The sequence below is a fragment of the Tenrec ecaudatus genome, chromosome 7 (assembly GCF_050624435.1).
Source record: "Tenrec ecaudatus isolate mTenEca1 chromosome 7, mTenEca1.hap1, whole genome shotgun sequence".
NCBI classification, from domain to species: Eukaryota; Metazoa; Chordata; class Mammalia; order Afrosoricida; family Tenrecidae; genus Tenrec; species Tenrec ecaudatus.
This window is the reverse complement of record NC_134536.1, coordinates 139,149,597-139,160,232: the sequence shown is the minus strand read 5'-3', so window position 1 is coordinate 139,160,232 and position 10,636 is coordinate 139,149,597.

Below are 10,636 nucleotides of genomic sequence, written 5' to 3'. Positions count from 1 at the left end.
TTCAATATTCTGACTACGGAGCATGACAGCAGAAGAGCCAAGGACAAAAATGAAATGGGTTATGCCAGACAAGTGTTTTGCCTTAAACAACAACAAAAACTTTCTTGGGAATCCTACTCAGTATCTTTCACCTACACATATTTGGCCCAAACTGGGTCAAATGCTCATGCATAGCTGCAAGGGAGCCTAGGAGTGAGTGATTTAAGTAGGTACATTAACACCCAAACAAAATTGAGCTTCTATTAGTAGTAAGAATGAGAAAAATGGATACTGTTTAGGCATATAGCAGGGTTGGGTAGAATTCTATTTTGTGTCTTAATTTACATTTTGAATGAACTCAGAAAAAGTCATAGAGAGTAGAACAAAGGGATGGATGCGCATCCAACCACCTCAACTACTCATTTCTTTTCATGCTCTCCCTCTAGCTTCCCTGAATAGTTCTTGGTTACACATTGGGCTGCTAATTGCACGGTCGGTATTTTGAAATCACCGGCTGCCCTTCGGGAGAAAGATGGGACTCTACTCTGTAAAGAGGTACAGTCTCAGAACCTCACAGGTACAATTTTACCCATGTCCTGTAGGGTCGATATGAGTTAGCATTGATTCAATGGCAGTGAGCTTGCTTTGGATAGATCTGTGGAATCTTAGGATGGAATAGTTTGAATACACAGAAAAAAATTCAGTGGAATCATAACCCTCTAAATAATTACCCTCTAAAGCCACAAAGATCAACTGTGTCCAGCATGGTGACAGTTTAGCATATGCCATGGGGACATTGTTCAAATCACAGTGTTGTTAATCAACAAAAACTCACGCACTGCCACTTATAGTGACCCTATGCACAATAGAATAAAAGCCTTTCTAGTCCTGTGACATCCTCACAATGGTCATATTTTAGCCTATTGTTACAGCCACTGTGTTGATCCATCTCATTCAGGGTTTACCTGTTTTTGATGATGCTCTACCAAGTATTTTGTCCTTTTCTAGGGACTAATTTCTCCTGATACCATGTTCAAAGTATATGAAATGGAGTTTTACCATCCTCACTTCTAAAATACATTCTGGCTGTACTTCTTCCGGGACAGACCTCTTTGTTCTGCTGGGCATTCATGGTATATTCAATATTATTTGCAACATCATATTTTGAAGGCATCATAATTTCTTCAGTCTTCCTTATGTATGGTCCATCTTTCACATGCATATGTCAAACATTACCATCAAGTCTATTGTTATTCATAGTGACCATATAGGGTTTCCAAGGCTGTAAATCTTTACAGGGTCAAATAGCTTCCTCTTTCTTCTGTGGAGCAGCAAGTGGGTTGAACCACCAACCTTGCTGTGAGTCATTCAACCCATACCAGACACTGAAATTAAGACTCCTTTCACATGCATCTAAGGTGATTAAAAATATCAAGGCTAAAAGCAGGCATAACTTGCTAATCCCCAGAGTAAATCATTTGCTCTTTCACATTTTAAAGAGGTCTTTTACAACAGATTTTTCCAGTGAAATATGTTGATTTATTGACTGCTGCTTCTGTGAGTATTGATTGTGGGTCCAAATAAAATAGAGTTTAGCTACATTTCTCTATTTGTAATGATGTTGTGTGTTTATATTTGTCAAGTTGAGAAGACATTTGTATTCTTAGTGTTGAAGACTAATTTATACTGAAGGTGTACTATATGAGCTTTATCAGTAAGTACTTCAAGGCCTATTGACTTTCAGCCAGCAAGACTGGGTCATCTGCATAACACAGGTTGTTAATGATTCTTCCTCCAATCCAGATGCCTCAACTTCTTCATACAGAGCAGCTTCTCAGATTATTTGAATAAGTATAGTGTGATAGATAGGTAGGTTTATAGTGCCAACCTGGCCAATAAGAACATGTGGGATTAATAAGTTTGCAGTTTGATTAGTGGGCAAAGAGATAAATGGCTCAGCAGCCACACCTATCTCTCAGTTGCTCTCTGGTGACCAGACCAGTGTGTGGCTGCCTTACCTAGTTCTGCAGTTTGCTGCCTGGCTGTACTGCCATATTTACTGTTGCATGGAAGTGAGTTAAACTGAGTCCTCTGTACTGCTATGTGGACTAATTAGCTGTTATATTCCTTCGTGTTCCATCTATCTATCAAATCATAAATGTCCTGGTTTTGTTTCTCTAGAGAACCCTGTCTAACACATATGGTGAAAGGATATAACCACAACACACACTCTCCTGATTTTAAACCACGCAGTATCCCCTTGTTCTATTCGAACCACTTCCTGTTGGTTTATGTACAGGTACCACAGGAGCCCAATTAAATGTACGGGAATTCCCATTGTTCTCATATGTATTCATATGCTACCCAAAGTTTGTTATGATACACAGTAAAATCCTCTGCATAGTCAATAGTACATAAGTAAGCATTTTCCTTGTATCCTCTGCTTTCAGCCAAGGTCCATCTGAAATCAGCATTGATATACCTTGCCTCATGCCCTCTATTAATACAGCCTGGATTTCTGGCAGCTTCCTGTTGACATATTGCTATAACTACTTTTAAAGTTATCGTCAATAAAATTGTACTTGCATGTCATATTAATGTTATTTTAAATTAATTTGCAGATTTTGTTGCATCATATTTCTTTAGAATGGACACAAATATTAATCACTTCCAGTTGGTTGGCCAAATAGCTATCTTCCAAATTTCTTGACATGGACTATCACTGCATGAGCGTGTTGAAATATTTCCATTCCTATCCCTTCCTTGCTTTTCACTAATGCTTACATTGCAGCTTCAACTTCCTCTTGGCCTTTTGAGCTAGTAGAACCTCAACTAATTCTTGGGTACAGAGACTCTGTGTACTCCTTCCATATTCTTTGGATTCTCCCTGCATCATTCAATAGTTTGATAAATAATCCTTGAACATTTTAATCCAAGGCTTGGATTTTTTTCTTCTGTTCTTTCAATTTATGATATGCTGACTATACTCATTCCTTTTGCTTTCCTAATTCCAGGTCTTTACACGTTACAATATAATACTTTACTTTACCTTCTCAAGCTGGTCTTTCAAATTTTTCTGTTCAACTCTTTTATTTCATCATTTCTTCCATTTGCTTTAGCTGCTTTAGGTTCAAGAGCAAGTTTCACAGTCTCCTCTCATATCCACTGTAGTATTTTCTTTCTTTACTGTATTATAATGATCTTTTTGAGGAGCTCCCAATAAAATGATTCATGATAAATAAATAAATAGCCCCAGATAACATGACAAAAAAAAAGATTGATGACCTTTATGCTATTTCACAAGTCTTCTGGTAGCTGATCATTAATGTTCAGTATGTCCGAACCATTCTTGAGATAGGCTCTAAATTCAGGTGAGATATTGTGATAGTAAGGTTTGCTGTCAATTTAGCTTGACCAGGATCTTCAGAAGGTGCAGGTCACAGTCTCCTTGGGGGTGTGACCTATTTCATAGCTATAAGTAGACTGTGGAGAATGGGCTCACTCTTTTTCTTCCTGATGAAAAGACCCTGGACCCTACGTCTGGCTTCTTGGGATGGCAATCACCATGAAACCTGCTGACCCTAAGAGCTGTCTGTGGCCTGCCAACTGCCTGTTGACTTTGGATTCTCCCAACTCTGCCTCCACCAACCTGTGGTTTTCCTGTTTCTTGGGCTATTCCTCCAACAGCTTCATGAGTCTGGAAGGGCCTCTAGTTTGCATCTGATTTATGGGCTGGAGTTGGACTGGGGTTTCTTGTTGTGTGGACTTCTTAATGTAAAATTCTTTATTGATATAAATTTCCTTCTTCTACATGTATCAGTATCACTGGTTTGTTTCTCTAGAAACCCCAGCCAACCACAGATATAATATAGGCTGTATTTGGGCTCTTTTTTGTTCTTATTTTAATTTTCTTCAGGTTTGACTTGAACTTGCATATTAGTAATTGATAGTCTGTTACATAGTTGGCCCCTTGTCTTATTTTGTCTCAATGATATTGAGCTTCTCTATCATGTCTTCCCACAGATTTAATCAATTCCATTCCTGTGTATTCCACATGTATATATGCCGCTCCTGTTATTGAATAAAGGTGTTTGCAATGAGGAAGTTATTGCTCTAGCAGAATTCTTTCATGAAGTCTTCAGCTTCTTTTCAATCCCCAAAGCCATAGTTTCAAATTACTCTTCTTTCCTTTTTGTTTCCATGTGTGCATTCCAATTGTCAACAATTATTAATGCATTTTCAGTACATGTGTGATCAATTTCAGACTAAAGAAGTTGTTACAATTCTTCATTGGCTTTAGTGGTTTGTGAGAAAATTTGAATAATGGTTCTATTAACCGGCCTTCCTTGTGTATGAAGATAGATATTATTCTGTCACAGGCAGCATTGCACTTCAAGATAGATCTAGAAATGCTCTTTTTGAGGATGAAAGAGACATTCTTTTGAATTTGTCATTGTCAGCGTAGTCATTCTTATCATTTTAAGATTCAAAGGGACTATTTCAACTCACCAATGCCTAGGATATTGATCTTTATAGGTCAGATTCCGTTTTTTATGATTTCCAATTTTCCTAGATTCTTATTTTGCACGTTTCATGTTCTGATTATTAATGAATGGTTGCAATGATTTTTCTCATTTTGAATTATAATCCATCAGCAAATGAAGGTGCCAGAAGCTTTAGTACACTTTGTTGCTAGATGCCTTCAAGTCAGTTCAGTCTCATAATAATGCCTACACAACAGAATGAAACATTGCCTGGTCCTGCCCCATACTCAAAAATTTTGTTATGTTTGAGCCCATGGTTGTAGGAATTGTCTCGATCCATTTGATCGGGTGTTTTCCTCTTTTTGCCACCCCTCCACTGTAATGTGTATGGTGTCCTCCAGGGACTGGTCTGTCCTGATAACATCTGCAAAGTACATGAGATAAAGTCTCGCCATCCTATCTGCCAAGGAACATTTAGCTGCACTTCTTCTCAGACAGATTTGTTTGTTCTTCTCTCCACCCATGGTACTTTCAGTATTTTTTTTTGTCAGTACCTTAATTCAAATGCACCAGTTCTCCTTCAGTCGTTCTCATTCAATGTTCAAATTTCACATGCATAAGATGTGGCGGAAAATACCAGGCCTTGGGCCAGGCGCAACTTAATCCTACGTGAAATTCTTGATCTTCAGTACTTTAAAGTGGTTATGTGCAGTAGATTTGCCTAATGCAATATGTTATTTGGTTTCTTGATTGTTGTTTCCATGAGCATTAGTTGTGAATCTAAGCAAGACGAAATCCTTGATAACTTCAATATTTTCTCCATTTATTATGATGTTATCTACAGCTCCTGTTGTGAGGTTTTGAGTTATCATTAAGGTGGACTCTACTTTGAGGAAGCTCTCTTTCTCGGTGATATTTTGATTGTTTTGCAATCTGAGGGGCTCATTTTCTGGCATTATATCAGACAATATTTTACTGCTATGCAGAAAGTTTTCAATGGTGAATCCCTCAGAAGTGGTCTGATTGTTTTGTCGTCCTGTCAGTTCTTAGTCTGGAAGCTGTGTTGAAATCTGTTCACCGTGGGTGATCCTGCCTGGTATTTGAAGTACTAGTGGACTAACTCCCAGCATCACAGCAAAGCACAAGCTACCACAGTGCAGCAAATTGACAGATGGGGCGGGGGAGGGGAGTTGTCATTGTTAGACACTGTTAATTTGGCTCTAACTCATAGCACCCACATCCTGTTTCCTCACAGTGAATGTTGGAGACCGTTTTTGCAGCCAGTATGCCAATTCATCCCATTGAGGACCTTCTTCTTTTTTTCACCACTCCACTTTACCAAGTATGATATCCTTCTCTAGGGACTATGCTCAGCTGTTAACATGTCCAAAGTATGTGATATGAAGTCTTGCCATTCTCACGTCTAGGAAGCATTCTGGCTCTACTTCCGCCAAGAAAGATTTGTTCCTTCTTCTGAAAGTCCATGGAATATTCAATATTCTTCACCAGCATCATAATTCAAAGACATCAACTTTTGTTTTATCTTTCATAATTATTGTCCATTTTCAAGTACATATGAGGTGATTGAAAATGCCATAGTTTGATAGTTATATAATTTTATGTCAGTTTGAAGATATGTAAAAGTGTAAGGTTGGTATCCAATCTGTCAATCACACCATAGCCTGATGGTGCCTCTTTGTGGCCATGGCCTTCTCATAAGGAGGGCCCTGGGAAGCTCCCCCTTTTTTGCATTCACCTGACTGCTTCCTGCCCACGTTGAGAGCTGCCAGAGTCTTGCCATGCTTCCATCGACCTTGGGTCCACACTTCATTGCAATCACTGGCCTTTGACATCCCTGCATTCTGCATCATTGCATGTAACTGCGTAAGTAGGAAAGGAACTTATGGGCTAGTGTTGGACTTATGGACTTGAGTTGGACTGGCCTGGGATATTTCCTTGAAATAGAAATACTATAGTGACTTCTTGATAGAAAACTATTTATTGCACATATATGAGTGGCACTTGATTTGTGTCTCTAGTCAGCCTGGCTTACATCCAGTTCACTGCCATCAAGTTGATTCCAACCCTTAGCAACTCTATAGGACAGGGGAGAGATATCCCTGTGGGTTTCCGGTACTGGAACTTTGTATGGGAGCAGAACTGTTGATCTTGTGTTGAGCAACCCAACTGGGTTGGTTCTGACGCATTATGTTTGTAACCACTATACCACTAGGGCTCAGCTGTGCCTTATTCCTCAAAGTGACATCTTTTAACACTGGAAATTGGTCTTCAGCAAGATCTACCAGTGTACTCGGTCATGTGACTTATTTTCTTTTTACACTGTCTTGATTGTCATGTGAGGGAAAATCTACAGAGTAAATTGATTTTCCTTACAATTCATGCAATGTTTTATGATATTGATTGCAATACCTACAATGCAATACTACTTTTCCTATTGCCTCCCTTTGTTTGCCGTTTCCATTGGTCTTTCATTCTCATTCCTTCCTGCCTTCTGAGTAACTCCCTGACAAATGCTGGGCTCTGAATTGTACATCGTTGACAGTATAGGTCTCCTATTTGGGGGCTGAAAGTTGAGCCATGGAGGTGAGGTCAGGTGTCAAATGGGAATTCCACTAGTGCCTTTCATATCCTAAGGTTAGTCTTCTTATTTTGAGTTCTACATTTTCCCCAGTTGATCCAGGGCCTACTACTGTGAGCACTTTCAGAGCAATCTGCAGTGAGAACCCTATGCTATCTTGGTCTTCTGGACTCAGCGCTGTGGAGCCGGGGCTTCATGTGGTCAGTGAATCCCTTTCATCTTCTTTTGATGCTATCTGTGTAATTCTGTATTTTGAATTTCTCTTCCATTTTTTCAGCTAGTGAAATGCACATGCTTTTCATTTTTGCTGTCCTAATTCCAGGTCTTTGCACCTTTTCATATAATTCTTTATTCCATCTTTTTGAATTCCCCTTTGAAATTTTATGTTCAGCTTCTTTATTCAGCGTCTTTACTTCATCAATTATTTCTATATTTCTCTCTCTCTCTTTTTCGTACTTCATCATTTCTTTCATTGGCTTCAGCTACTCCACATTCAAGGTGACATCCATTTTGTCTTTTATTTAGTTTCTATCTTTTTAATTATCTTTGAATTTCTTTATTTATGATGTTCTTGATATTATTGCAGAACTCCTATCATCTCAGGTGATTTGTGTTCAATGTGTCAACTTTCTTCTTGAAATATCCTCTAATTTAGATGAGATATACTCAAATTCATACTTTGACTCTTGGGGACTTGTTTTAATTTTATTTGAATTCGAGTTGAATTTGCCATTGATGGTTTGTTCCACAGTTGGTCTCCAGTCTCATGACTGATGATATTAAACTTCTTTATACCGTAAATACTTGAGTATAATCCGAGTTTTTTTCAGCACATTTTTTATGCTGAAAAAGCACCCCAGCTTTGGGGGGTAAAATTAGTTGCCTTGGGTTATACTCGAGTATATATAGTAGTTTATTTCAACAGATGTAGTTGATATAATTCCTGTGTATTTCTATCCAATATACATGATCCATGTCTATGGTTACTGTTTACATCACTGAAAAATAAATGTTCAATCAATAAGCCATCCTTATTGGAAAATTCTATCATGAGATCTCCCATGTGGCTTCCATCCCCATGGCCATATTTTCTAACTAGTGATCCTCCTCCTTAGTGTCCAATTTTTGCATTCAAGTCATCAGTAATCTTGATTGCATGTCTCATCAATTTCAGACTGAAAAGGTTGGTAAAAATCCTCAATGGCTTTATTGTTAGCATTAGTGGTTGGTGTGTAAATTTGAATAATAACTTTATTAATTATTCATCCTTGTAGGTGTAATATATCCTACACCTAACAATGGTGAACATTGGAATCGATGTTGAAACATTCTCTTTTTTAACATGAAAGTCATCCATTCCTTTCAAATTTGTTACTCTGGTATGTAAACCATATTATTATGACATTCAAAATGGCCAATAGCAGTCTATTTCAGTTCAATAACACCTAGAGTGTTTGATCTTTATATGTTCCATTTTTTCATGCCTTCCAATTTTTCTAGATCCATATTTCATGCATCCCATCTTCTTGTTAGTGGTTATTGCAGTACTGCTGTTTCTTCTCATTTTGAGTCATTGCCACATCAACAAATATAGGTCCTGAAAACTTTATATCACTAAGGTCAACTCTATTTGAGGAGACAGCTCTTCCCCAATTATATTTTGAGTGTCTTCCAACTTGAGGTGTTCATCATCCTGCACTATATGAAACAATATTCCACTGCTATCAATGTGCTCCACAAACACCACTATTTTTTCAGATGTAGATTGGCAGGTTATTCTTTCTAGTCTATTTAGCTTGTAAGCTTTTCTGAAAATTTTCCACCACAGGTAACTATGCTGGTGTTTGAAATACCAGTGGTATATCTCACAAGTTATGATAGTGCAAGAACCTGACATGTCTGACAACTTGGCATGCTAGCCTAATTCTGAATAGCCAGCACATCTCTCTTCTTGCTTTCTCTAGTTTCTGTAGACCACTGTACCTGAGCATGCATGGCTTAGGAGGTTGTGGAGTTAATTCTTGCTTCCTGGAGTAACCCTTAACCAATGACCCATAGGAGTGGTTGGACAAATAGCCACACTCCCTCACATTCTGGGCAGAATAACTAGTGGATTTTCTAGAGTGTCTCCAGTAAGATTAACCTCCAGTTGCTCACAATTTTAAATTGTTTGATAATGTACTTTTCATTGGCTGCCTTCTTTCCCTTTTCTATTTCCCATTTCCTTATTGATATCTCCCCCAAAATGGCTTCATTAAAACCTTTGTCTCAGGATCTAATCCTATGGGGAACCCAAACTCAATCACATAAGACATTTGTCAAATCATGGACTTAGTGGTTATATCTATTATATGTGTAGGTCATGGAAGAGGAGGATTCATACCATCACTTTGAATAGTCATTCGGAGTGCCAACTGGGTCCCCAGTATAAATCCTGGACATCAAAACTCACTGTTTCCTGTATCACAACACTTCCTTTTAGACTTCTGTCATTCAAAAAACTCAACAAATAGCTTGCTGTCTCACTTCAAATTTTGTAGTGTGCAAATATGGCTATGTTTTCATTGTGTGTTTAGCCCTGGACAAATCAGCTTTGACCAGGAAGGTGAAGTCATGTGGAAAAACAAACCAAAAACACTAGCAGCTGTGTGTTGTGGAAGAAAACCCTGTGGATGAAGTGCAATTTTTAGGGAACAGAGACCAGAAAGATAAACCAATAAGTGTCCACTGTTCTGATGTTAAGGAGAACCCTGGTGAGGCAGTAATTAAGCACTTAAGGGCTAATCAATCAGCAGTTCAAACCCACCATCTTCCCCAAGGAAGAGTTAAGATGTGGAAGTCTGACCCCCTTAAGATTTACATTAATTACCACTACCAACTGATCTGAGAGGGATAGCATTAGGGAATCCTGGATAGCATTCTAAAGGAGCTCTAATGGCAGAGTGGACTCCTCATTGAGCTCCTAACCACAAAGTAAGTGGTTCTACCCTATCAGTTGCTCCATGTGAGAAATATGAGTTTGTCTGCTCTGGTAAAGTTTTAAGCCTTGGAATATCAAAGGGTGAAGTTCTATTCTATCTTGTAGGGTCTCTATGAGTCAGCTTCAACACAATGATAATGAGTTTGCTTTGGAATTTTGGGATAGAATAGGAGAAATATGTGCAACAAAGTTTAAACTTATTTTAAAAGTTCAGGGGTATTGCTCAGAGAGAGATTCTTGGAACCCACAAGACTGTTGTCCTTAGGCACCTTCAGTTCTGGAACTGAACTCACTCCCTTGGCTTAATCTTCAGCCAAACAATAGGTAGATCTATAAGATAAAAAGTAACACTAATCAACTATTTGAATCAAAAGGATATAATTTATTCAAAGATAAAGTTCAGAAGGGTCAGGAAAGAAGGGGAATGGAAACAGGAAATACAAGGAGGAAGTGCGATAAGTGATATTACGTTGAGCAGATTGCAGTCAATATCATGAAGCAAAATATGTGTGAACTGTCAAATGGAAAACGGATGTATTCTGTAAACCTTCACCCAACTCACAATAAAGAGATTTTTTTTCAGCCTTGGAAACA